The sequence below is a fragment of the Phyllobates terribilis genome, unplaced genomic scaffold, assembly GCF_046119375.1.
Source record: "Phyllobates terribilis strain yellow unplaced genomic scaffold, ASM4611937v1 Scaffold_2__4_contigs__length_985480577, whole genome shotgun sequence".
Taxonomy (NCBI): Eukaryota; Metazoa; Chordata; class Amphibia; order Anura; family Dendrobatidae; genus Phyllobates; species Phyllobates terribilis.
In genome coordinates, this window is record NW_027362762.1 from 34401266 (window position 1) to 34411598 (window position 10333).

At 61.6% G+C, this 10333-nt stretch overlaps 1 pseudogene; it reads left to right on the forward strand.

The window, feature by feature from the left end:
- Positions 1 to 241: 241 nt before the first annotated feature.
- Positions 242 to 2484, forward strand: LOC141243838 (sialidase-3-like; annotated as a pseudogene).
- The last annotated feature ends 7849 nt before the right edge of the window (positions 2485 to 10333 follow it).

Consider the following 10333-nt stretch of genomic DNA (forward strand, 5'->3'; position numbering starts at 1 on the left):
ATCACAGGATAGGATTAGATACACGACTTTGTATCACACAGGATAGGATTAGATACACTGCTCAGTATCACAGAGGATAGGATTAGATACACGGCTCAGTATCACAGGATAGGATTAGATACACTGCTCAGTATCACATGATAGGATTAGATACACATTTCAGTATCACACAGGATTAGATACAGGTTGCTCTCGGCTGTCAGTCTCGTGTATCCGCTGTCCTGCAGGTTCGGGTACAGACATGTCGGGGGCGCTCTCTCTGGACTCGGTGACCCTGTTCCAGCAGGATCCTGGCGGTGTGACGTATCGTATCCCGGCTCTGCTCTTCTTCCCTCCATCTTCTTGGCCTTGGCGGAGAAGCGATCGTCCCCCGATGATCAGGATGCCCTGTACCTGGTGGTGCGGCGCGGTCGGGTGCAGCGCGGGGAGGTGCAGGTACCGGCTCCTCATGTCACCTCTCCCTGCGTCTGATCTTGTGACTTTCCAACGTCTCCATCTGTTTTGCCTCCTTAGTAGGAAGACGCGATGCCGGTGAGCCACGCCAAGTTACCGGACCATGAACCCCTGCCCGCTGTACCATCCCGCCACCGACACCGTCTTCCTCTTCTTTGTCTGTGTAAAAAGCGAAATCTCCGAGTTCCAGCAAATCATAACCGGCCAAAATGCCGCCCGGCTCTGCTACGTCACCAGCCGCGACCACGGCCAATCGTGGAGCCTACCGAAAGACGTGACGGAGGAGGTCCTGGGTGAGGACCTGAAGAGCTGCGCCACCTTGGCGGTTGGCCCCGGTCACGGCATCTGCTCTCCGTCGGGCAGGCTGATCGTGCCCGCGTACCTGTACTACATCCACTCCCGCGTCTGCGGCCTGCCCGTCCCCTGGAAGACCAAGCCCCACTCATTCATCTTCTACAGCGACGACCGCGGAGAGAGCTGGCACAAGGGCAGCGGGCTGTGGCGGCAGAAGACAGGGGAGTGCGAGGTGGCCGAGGTGACCTGCAGCAGCGGCAACGACCTCCTGTACTGCAGCGCCAGGACCGGTCAACGCTACGGGGTGGAGGCGACCTGCAGCCCCCAGTCCATGGAGTTCACAGATGCCCACTACAATAAAAGCCTGTGTGAGCCGCCTCATGGCTGCCAGGGCAGTGTGGTGAGCTACAGGCCTCCGGAGGCAACTCAGGACGAGGCGGACGGCGGGGAAGAGTCGCCCCTTCAGCATAGCGTCACGTCCTGGCTCCTCTACTCCCATCCCACCAGCAGCCGGGGCCGCGTGGACTTAGGAGTCTACTTGAATAAATCACCCCTTGTGCCGTCCACCTGGACCCCACCGTGGGTCATCAACGAAGGTCCCAGCGGGTACTCGGACCTGGCGGTGTGCCAGGACACTCACTCCTTCGCCTGCTTGTTTGAATGTGGAAAGGACGCGGCGTGTGAAAAGATCGTCTTCCGGAGGTTCACGATGGACGAGCTGCTGAACAATTCCTCTAAGCCCTAATCACGAGTGTCGGGGCATCCGCCAAGTCTCCGGGTGCCAAAAGTAACTCAGTATAGGAATGCACTGAGTGACCACAAGATGGCGCCATCCACCACTCTCCTGACCCCCGATACACACTCTCATACTGCTCCTTAGATGGTGCCTGATCCCCCCACCCTGTAATTAGCAGATTCTGTCCACTCCTCTCTGTCATGGACGCCTTAAAAGGATCTTCCCATGAACTATATCATCCCCATCCATGTGTCTGATGCCGTCTCTGCCCAGCACCTCCTCACCCTCCGGAGCCGTCTGCCCAGCAACTCCTCACCCTCCGGAGCCGTCTCTGCCCAGCACCTCCTCACCCTCCGGAGCCGTCTCTGCCCTGCACCTCCTCACCCTCCGAAGCCGCCTCTGCCCTACACCCCCTCACCCTCCGAAGCCGTCTCTGCCCTGCACTTCCTCACCTTCCAATTCCGACTCTGCCCTGCTCCTATTCACCGTCTGGAGCCGTCTCTGCCCTGCACCACCTCACCCTTCAGAGTCGTCTCTGCACAGCACCTCCTCATCCTCCGGAGTAGTCTCTGCCCTGAACCTCCTCACCCTCCGGAGCCATCTCTGTCCAGCACCTCCTCACACTCCGGAGCCGTCTCTGTCCTGCACCTCCTCACCCTCCGGAGTTATCTCTGCCCAGCACCACCACACGCTCTGAAGCCATCTCTGCCCAGCACCTCCTCACCCTCCGGAGTCGTCTCTGCCCTGCACCTCCTCACCCTCCGGAGTCGTCTCTGCCCTGCACCTCCTCACCCTCCGGAGTCGTCTCTGCCCTGCACCTCCTCACCCTCCGGAGTCGTCTCTGCCCTGCACCTCCTCACCCTCCGGAGTTGTCTCTGCCCTGCACCTCCTCACCCTCCGGAGTCGTATCTGCCATGCACCTCCTCACCCTCCGGAGTCGTCTCTGCCCTGCACCTCCTCACCCTCCGAAGCCGTCTCTGCCCTGCACCTCCTCACCCTCCGAAGCCGTCTCTGCCCTGCACCTCCTCACCCTCCAGAGCCGTCTCTGCCCTGCACCTCCTCACCCTCTGGAGTCGTCTCTGCCCTGCACCTCCTCACCCTCTGGAGTCGTCTCTGCCCTGCACCTCCTCACCCTCCGGAGTTGTCTCTGCCCTGCACCTCCTCACCCTCCGGAGTCGTCTCTGCCGTGCACCTCCTCACCCTCCGGAGTCGTCTCTGCCCTGCACCTCCTTACCCTCCGAAGCCGTCTCTGCCCTGCACCTCCTCACCCTCCGAAGCCGTCTCTGCCCTGCACCTCCTCACCCTCCAGAGCCGTCTCTGCCCTGCACCTCCTCACCCTCCGAAGCCGTCTCTGCCCTGCACCTCCTTACCCTCCAGAGCCGTCTCTGCCCTGCACCTCCTCACCCTCTGGAGTCGTCTCTGCCCTTCACCTCCGAAGCCGTCTCTGCCCTGCACCTCCTCACCCTCTGGAGCCGTCTCTGCCCTGCACCTCCTCACCCTCCGAAGCCGTCTCTGCCCTGCACCTCCTCACCCTCCGGAGCCGTCTCTGCCCTGCACCTCCTCACCCTCTGAAGCCGTCTCTGCCCTGCACCTCCTCACCCTCTGGAGCCGTCTCTGCCCTGCACCTAATCACCCTCTGGAGCCATCTCTGCCCTGCACCTCGTCACCCTCCGAAGCCGTCTCTGCCCTGAACCTCCACACCCTTCGGAGCCGTCTCTGCCCTGCACCTCCTCACCCTCCGGGCCGTCTCTGCCCTGCACCTTCACACCCTCCGAAGCTGTCTCTGCCCTGCACCTCCTCACCCTCTGGAGCCGTCTCTGCCCTGCACCTCCTCACCCTCCGGAGTCGTCTCTGCCCTGCACCTCCTCACCCTCCGGAGTTGTCTCTGCCCTGCACCTCCTCACCCTCCGGAGTCGTCTCTGCCGTGCACCTCCTCACCCTCCGGAGTCGTCTCTGCCCTGCACCTCCTCACCCTCCGGAGTCGTCTCTGCCCTGCACCTCCTCACCCTCCGAAGCTGTCTCTGCCCTGCACCTCCTCACCCTCCGAAGCCGTCTCTGCCCTGCACCTCCTCACCCTCCAGAGCCGTCTCTGCCCCGCACCTCCTCACCCTCTGGAGCCGTCTCTGCCCTGCACCTCCTCACCCTCCGAAGCCGTCTCTGCCCTGCACCTCCTCACCCTCCAGAGCCGTCTCTGCCCTGCACCTCCTCACCCTCCAGAGCCGTCTCTGCCCTGCACCTCCTCACCCTCCGGAGTCGTCTCTGCCCTGCACCTCCTCACCCTCCGAAGCCGTCTCTGCCCTGCACCTCCTCACCCTCCAGAGCCGTCTCTGCCCTGCACCTCCTCACCCTCCAGAGCCGTCTCTGCCCTGCACCTCCTCACCCTCCGGAGTCGTCTGCCCTGCACCTCCTCACCCTCCGGAGTCGTCTCTGCCCTGCACCTCCTCACCCTCCGAAGCCGTCTCTGCCCTGCACCTCCTCACCCTCCGGAGTCGTCTCTGCCCTGCACCTCCTCACCCTCCGGAGTCGTCTCTGCCCTGCACCTCCTCACCCTCCGAAGCCGTCTCTGCCCTGCACCTCCTCACCCTCCGGAGTCGTCTCTGCCCTGCACCTCCTCACCCTCCGGAGTCGTCTCTGCCCTGCACCTCCTCACCCTCCGAAGCCGTCTCTGCCCTGCACCTCCTCACCCTCCAGAGCCGTCTCTGCCCTGCACCTCCTCACCCTCCAGAGCCGTCTCTGCCCTGCACCTCCTCACCCTCCGGAGTCGTCTCTGCCCTGCACCTCCTCACCCTCCGGAGCCGTCTCTGCCCTGCACCTCCTCACCCTCCGGAGTCGTCTCTGCCCTGCACCTCCTCACCCTCCGGAGTCGTCTCTGCCCTGCACCTCCTCACCCTCCGGAGTCGTCTCTGCCCTGCACCTCCTCACCCTCCAGAGCCGTCTCTGCCCTGCACCTCCTCACCCTCCGGAGTCGTCTCTGCCCTGCACCTCCTCACCCTCCAGAGCCGTCTCTGCCCTGCACCTCCTCACCCTCCGGAGTCGTCTCTGCCCTGCACCTCCTCACCCTCCAGAGTCGTCTCTGCCCTGCACCTCCTCACCCTCCGGAGTCGTCTCTGCCCTGCACCTCCTCACCCTCCGAAGCCGTCTCTGCCCTGCACCTCCTCACCCTCCGGAGTCGTCTCTGCCCTGCACCTCCTCACCCTCCGGAGTCGTCTCTGCCCTGCACCTCCTCACCCTCCGAAGCCGTCTCTGCCCTGCACCTCCTCACCCTCCAGAGCCGTCTCTGCCCTGCACCTCCTCACCCTCCAGAGCCGTCTCTGCCCTGCACCTCCTCACCCTCCGGAGTCGTCTCTGCCCTGCACCTCCTCACCCTCCGGAGCCGTCTCTGCCCTGCACCTCCTCACCCTCCGGAGTCGTCTCTGCCCTGCACCTCCTCACCCTCCGGAGTCGTCTCTGCCCTGCACCTCCTCACCCTCCGGAGTCGTCTCTGCCCTGCACCTCCTCACCCTCCAGAGCCGTCTCTGCCCTGCACCTCCTCACCCTCCGGAGTCGTCTCTGCCCTGCACCTCCTCACCCTCCGGAGTCGTCTCTGCCCTGCACCTCCTCACCCTCCAGAGCCGTCTCTGCCCTGCACCTCCTCACCCTCCGGAGTCGTCTCTGCCCTGCACCTCCTCACCCTCCGGAGTCGTCTCTGCCCTGCACCTCCTCACCCTCCGAAGCCGTCTCTGCCCTGCACCTCCTCACCCTCCAGAGCCGTCTCTGCCCTGCACCTCCTCACCCTCCAGAGCCGTCTCTGCCTTGCACCTCCTCACCCTCCGGAGTCGTCTGCCCTGCACCTCCTCACCCTCCGGAGTCGTCTCTGCCCTGCACCTCCTCACCCTCCGAAGCCGTCTCTGCCCTGCACCTCCTCACCCTCCGGAGTCGTCTCTGCCCTGCACCTCCTCACCCTCCGGAGTCGTCTCTGCCCTGCACCTCCTCACCCTCCGAAGCCGTCTCTGCCCTGCACCTCCTCACCCTCCGGAGCCGTCTCTGCCCTGCACCTCCTCACCCTCCGGAGTCGTCTCTGCCCTGCACCTCCTCACCCTCCGAAGCCGTCTCTGCCCTGCACCTCCTCACCCTCCAGAGCCGTCTCTGCCCTGCACCTCCTCACCCTCCAGAGCCGTCTCTGCCCTGCACCTCCTCACCCTCCGGAGTCGTCTCTGCCCTGCACCTCCTCACCCTCCGGAGCCGTCTCTGCCCTGCACCTCCTCACCCTCCGGAGTCGTCTCTGCCCTGCACCTCCTCACCCTCCGGAGTCGTCTCTGCCCTGCACCTCCTCACCCTCCGGAGTCGTCTCTGCCCTGCACCTCCTCACCCTCCAGAGCCGTCTCTGCCCTGCACCTCCTCACCCTCCGGAGTCGTCTCTGCCCTGCACCTCCTCACCCTCCAGAGCCGTCTCTGCCCTGCACCTCCTCACCCTCCGGAGTCGTCTCTGCCCTGCACCTCCTCACCCTCCAGAGTCGTCTCTGCCCTGCACCTCCTCACCCTCCGGAGTCGTCTCTGCCCTGCACCTCCTCACCCTCCGAAGCCGTCTCTGCCCTGCACCTCCTCACCCTCTGGAGTCGTCTCTGCCCTGCACCTCCTCACCCTCCGGAGTCGTCTCTGCCCTGCACCTCCTCACCCTCCGAAGCCGTCTCTGCCCTGCACCTCCTCACCCTCCAGAGCCGTCTCTGCCCTGCACCTCCTCACCCTCCAGAGCCGTCTCTGCCCTGCACCTCCTCACCCTCCGGAGTCGTCTCTGCCCTGCACCTCCTCACCCTCCGGAGCCGTCTCTGCCCTGCACCTCCTCACCCTCCGGAGTCGTCTCTGCCCTGCACCTCCTCACCCTCCGGAGTCGTCTCTGCCCTGCACCTCCTCACCCTCCGGAGTCGTCTCTGCCCTGCACCTCCTCACCCTCCAGAGCCGTCTCTGCCCTGCACCTCCTCACCCTCCGGAGTCGTCTCTGTCCTGCACCTCCTCACCCTCCGGAGTCGTCTCTGCCCTGCACCTCCTCACCCTCCAGAGCCGTCTCTGCCCTGCACCTCCTCACCCTCCGGAGTCGTCTCTGCCCTGCACCTCCTCACCCTCCAGAGCCGTCTCTGCCCTGCACCTCCTCACCCTCCGGAGTCGTCTCTGCCCTGCACCTCCTCACCCTCCAGAGCCGTCTCTGCCCTGCACCTCCTCACCCTCCGGAGTCGTCTCTGCCCTGCACCTCCTCACCCTCCGGAGTCGTCTCTGCCCTGCACCTCCTCACCCTCCAGAGCCGTCTCTGCCCTGCACCTCCTCACCCTCCGGAGTCGTCTCTGCCCTGCACCTCTTCACCCTCCAGAGCCGTCTCTGCCCTGCACCTCTTCACCCTCCAGAGCCGTCTCTGCCCTGCACCTCCTCACCCTCCAGAGCCGTCTCTGCCCTGCACCTCCTCACCCTCCGGAGCCGTCTCTGCCCTGCACCTCCTCACCCTCCGGAGCCGTCTCTGCCCTGCACCTCCTCACCCTCCAGAGCCGTCTCTGCCCTGCACCTCCTCACCCTCCGGAGTCGTCTCTGCCCTGCACCTCCTCACCCTCCGGAGTCGTCTCTGCCCTGCACCTCCTCACCCTCCGGAGTCGTCTCTGCCCTGCACCTCCTCACCCTCCGGGCCGTACAGCCGCCTCCATTCTGCTTTTTATGTGTTTTTCATCTGTTTCTTCTTATCTTTTGTTTAGATTTGTGATACATTTTTTTATGACATTTCTCTTCTGTAAATCTCTTTTTCCCGAGTAGTAATTGTTTTGTGATTACTTTCTGCAGCTCATTATCCAAAATAGTTCAGACCATCCTAAATATTGTCTGTTAGTGTAGCAGTAATGAGCGAGTACGACCTCTACACACAGAATACAGCCGTGGTCGTATCCAGACCCCACTGTTCTCCTTTAGACTCCCCTGTCGCTTTCAGACTTCTTTGTCCTCCTCCAGACTCCTCTGTCCTCCTCCAGACTCCTCTGCTCCCTTCAGTGCCCTATGTTTCCATTACCTCAGTGCATGTGACACCGCACAGTCTACAGATTTTTGTGAATGATGAAACTTTTCCTTTATCTACAATGTGCTGCCCCTTTAAATCTCTGCAGTGACTGTTAAAAGGATGAACCAGGGAGCTAATAAAGCTGAGACAATGTAAAGTACAATGACTTCTACTTTGTGTTAGAATTCCAGTGATTAGGGGGGTGCACAGTACAGGGGGAGGTCTGGTCCAGTACAGGGTGGGGGGTGCACAGAACAGGGGGAGGTCTGGTCCAGTACAGGGGGTGCACAGTACAGGGGGAGGTCTGGTCCAGTACAGGGGGAGATCTGGTCCAGTACAGGGGGTGCACAGTACAGTGGGGCGTCTGGTCCACTACAGGGGGGTGCACAGTACAGGAGTAGGTCTGGTCCAGTACAGGGGGGTGCACAGTACAGGGGGAGGTCTGGTCCAGTACAGGGGGGTGCACAGTACAGGGGGAGGTCTGGTCCAGTACAGGGGGGTGCACAGTACAGGAGAAGGTCTGGTCCAGTACAGGGGGGTGCACAGTACAGGAGAAGGTCTGGTCCAGTACAGGGGGGTGCACAGTACAGGGGGAGGTCTGGTCCAGTACAGGGGGGGTGCACAGTACAGGGGGAGGTCTGGTCCAGTACAGGGGGGTGCACAGTATAGGGGGAGGTCTGGTCCAGTACAGGGGGTGCACAGTACAGGAGAAGGTCTGGTCCAGTACAGGGGGGTGCACAGTACAGGGGGAGGTCTGGTCCAGTACAGGGGGGGTGCACAGTACAGGGGGAGGTCTGGTCCAGTACAGGGGGGTGCACAGTATAGGGGGAGGTCTGGTCCAGTACAGGGGGTGCACAGTACAGGAGAAGGTCTGGTCCAGTACAGGGGGGTGCACAGTACAGGGGGAGGTCTGGTCCAGTACAGGGGGGTGCACAGTACAGGGGGAGGTCTGGTCCAGTACAGGGGGTGCATAGTACAGGGGGGTGCACAGTACAGGAGGAGGTCTGGTCCAGTACAGGGGGTGCATAGTACAGGGGGGTGCACAGTACAGGGGGAGGTCTGGTCCAGTACAGGGGGGGTGCACAGTACAGGGGGAGGTCTGGTCCAGTACAGGGGGGTGCACAGTACAGGAGAAGGTCTGGTCCAGTACAGGGGGGTGCACAGTACAGGGGGAGGTCTGGTCCAGTACAGGGGGGTGCACAGTACAGGGGGAGGTCTGGTCCAGTACAGGGGGAGATCTGGTCCAGTACAGGGGGTGCACAGTACAGGGGGAGGTCTGGTCCAGTACAGGGGGAGGTCTGGTCCAGTACAGGGGGTGCATAGTACAGGGGGTGCACAGTACAGTGGGGGGTCTGGTCCAGTACAGGGGGGTGCACAGTACAGGAGTAGGTCTGGTCCAGTACAGGGGGGTGCACAGTACAGGGGGAGGTCTGGTCCAGTACAGGGGGGGTGCACAGTACAGGGGGAGGTCTGGTCCAGTACAGGGGGGTGCACAGTACAGGAGGAGGTCTGGTCCAGTACAGGGGGGTGCACAGTACAGGAGAAGGTCTGGTCCAGTACAGGGGGGTGCACAGTACAGGGGGAGGTCTGGTCCAGTACAGGGGGGTGCATAGTACAGGGGGAGGTCTGGTCCAGTACAGGGGGGTGCACAGTACAGGGGGAGGTCTGGTCCAGTACAGGGGGTGCATAGTACAGGGGGGTGCACAGTACAGGGGGAGGTCTTGTCCAGTACAGGGGGAGGTCTGGTCCAGTACAGGGGGGTTCACAGTACAGGAGGAGGTCTGGTCCAGTACAGGGTGGGTGCACAGTACAGGAGGAGGTCTGGTCCAGTACAGGGGGTGCACAGTACAGGATGAGGTCTGGTCCAGTACAGGGGGGTGCATAGTACAGGAGGAGGTCTGGTCCAGTACAGGGGGGTGCACAGTACAGGAGAAGGTCTTGTCCAGTACAGGGGGGTGCACGGTACAGGGGGAGGTCTGGTCCAGTACAGGGGGGGTGCACAGTACAGGGGGAGGTCTGGTCCAGTACAGGGGGTGCATAGTACAGGGGGAGGTCTGGTCCAGTACAGGGGGGTGCACAGTACAGTGGGAGGTCTGGTCCAGTACAGGGGGGTGCACAGTACAGGAGGAGGTCTGGTCCAGTACAGGGGGGGTGCACAGTACAGGAGAAGGTCTAGTCCAGTACAGGGGGTGCACAGTACAGGAGGAGGTCTGGTCCAGTACAGGGGGTGCACAGTACAGGAGGAGGTCTGGTCCAGTACAGGGGGGTGCATAGTACAGGAGGAGGTGTGGTCCAGTACAGGGGGGGTGCACAGTACAGGAGGAGGTCTGGTCCAATACAGGGGGAGGATTAATTATATATATTTTTTAATTAAAAAAAGTTTTAAACTGCTTAATTGTTCCCCTTGGAGCATGTGATCATTTGTACATTAATTATACTGCATTCACAACTGTATAGTGTATTGTAATCTTTAAGGGTATGTGCACACGTTAAGTGTTGGGTGCAGAAATTTCTGCACCATTTCTGCATCTCTTGGCAGGAAAAACGCAGCGTACAATACTTTTTTTATGTGTTTTTGGTGCATATTTTTTGCATCAAAAGTGCTGAAACGATTGACATGCTGCAGATTTAAATCTGGAGGTCAGAAATATGCAACGTGTGCATGAGACTTCAGAATCCTCATTCACTTTGCTGGCATCAGGAAACCCTGCAGGTTTTGTGACCAATCTGCAATGTGTGCACAGACCCTAACCGTCTTAGGTTAAGTTCCCATGATGAGTTTTTTGGTGGCTTTTTGATGTTGCAGATTTTCTGCACCCAATAAGTAAAACAGGTTACCT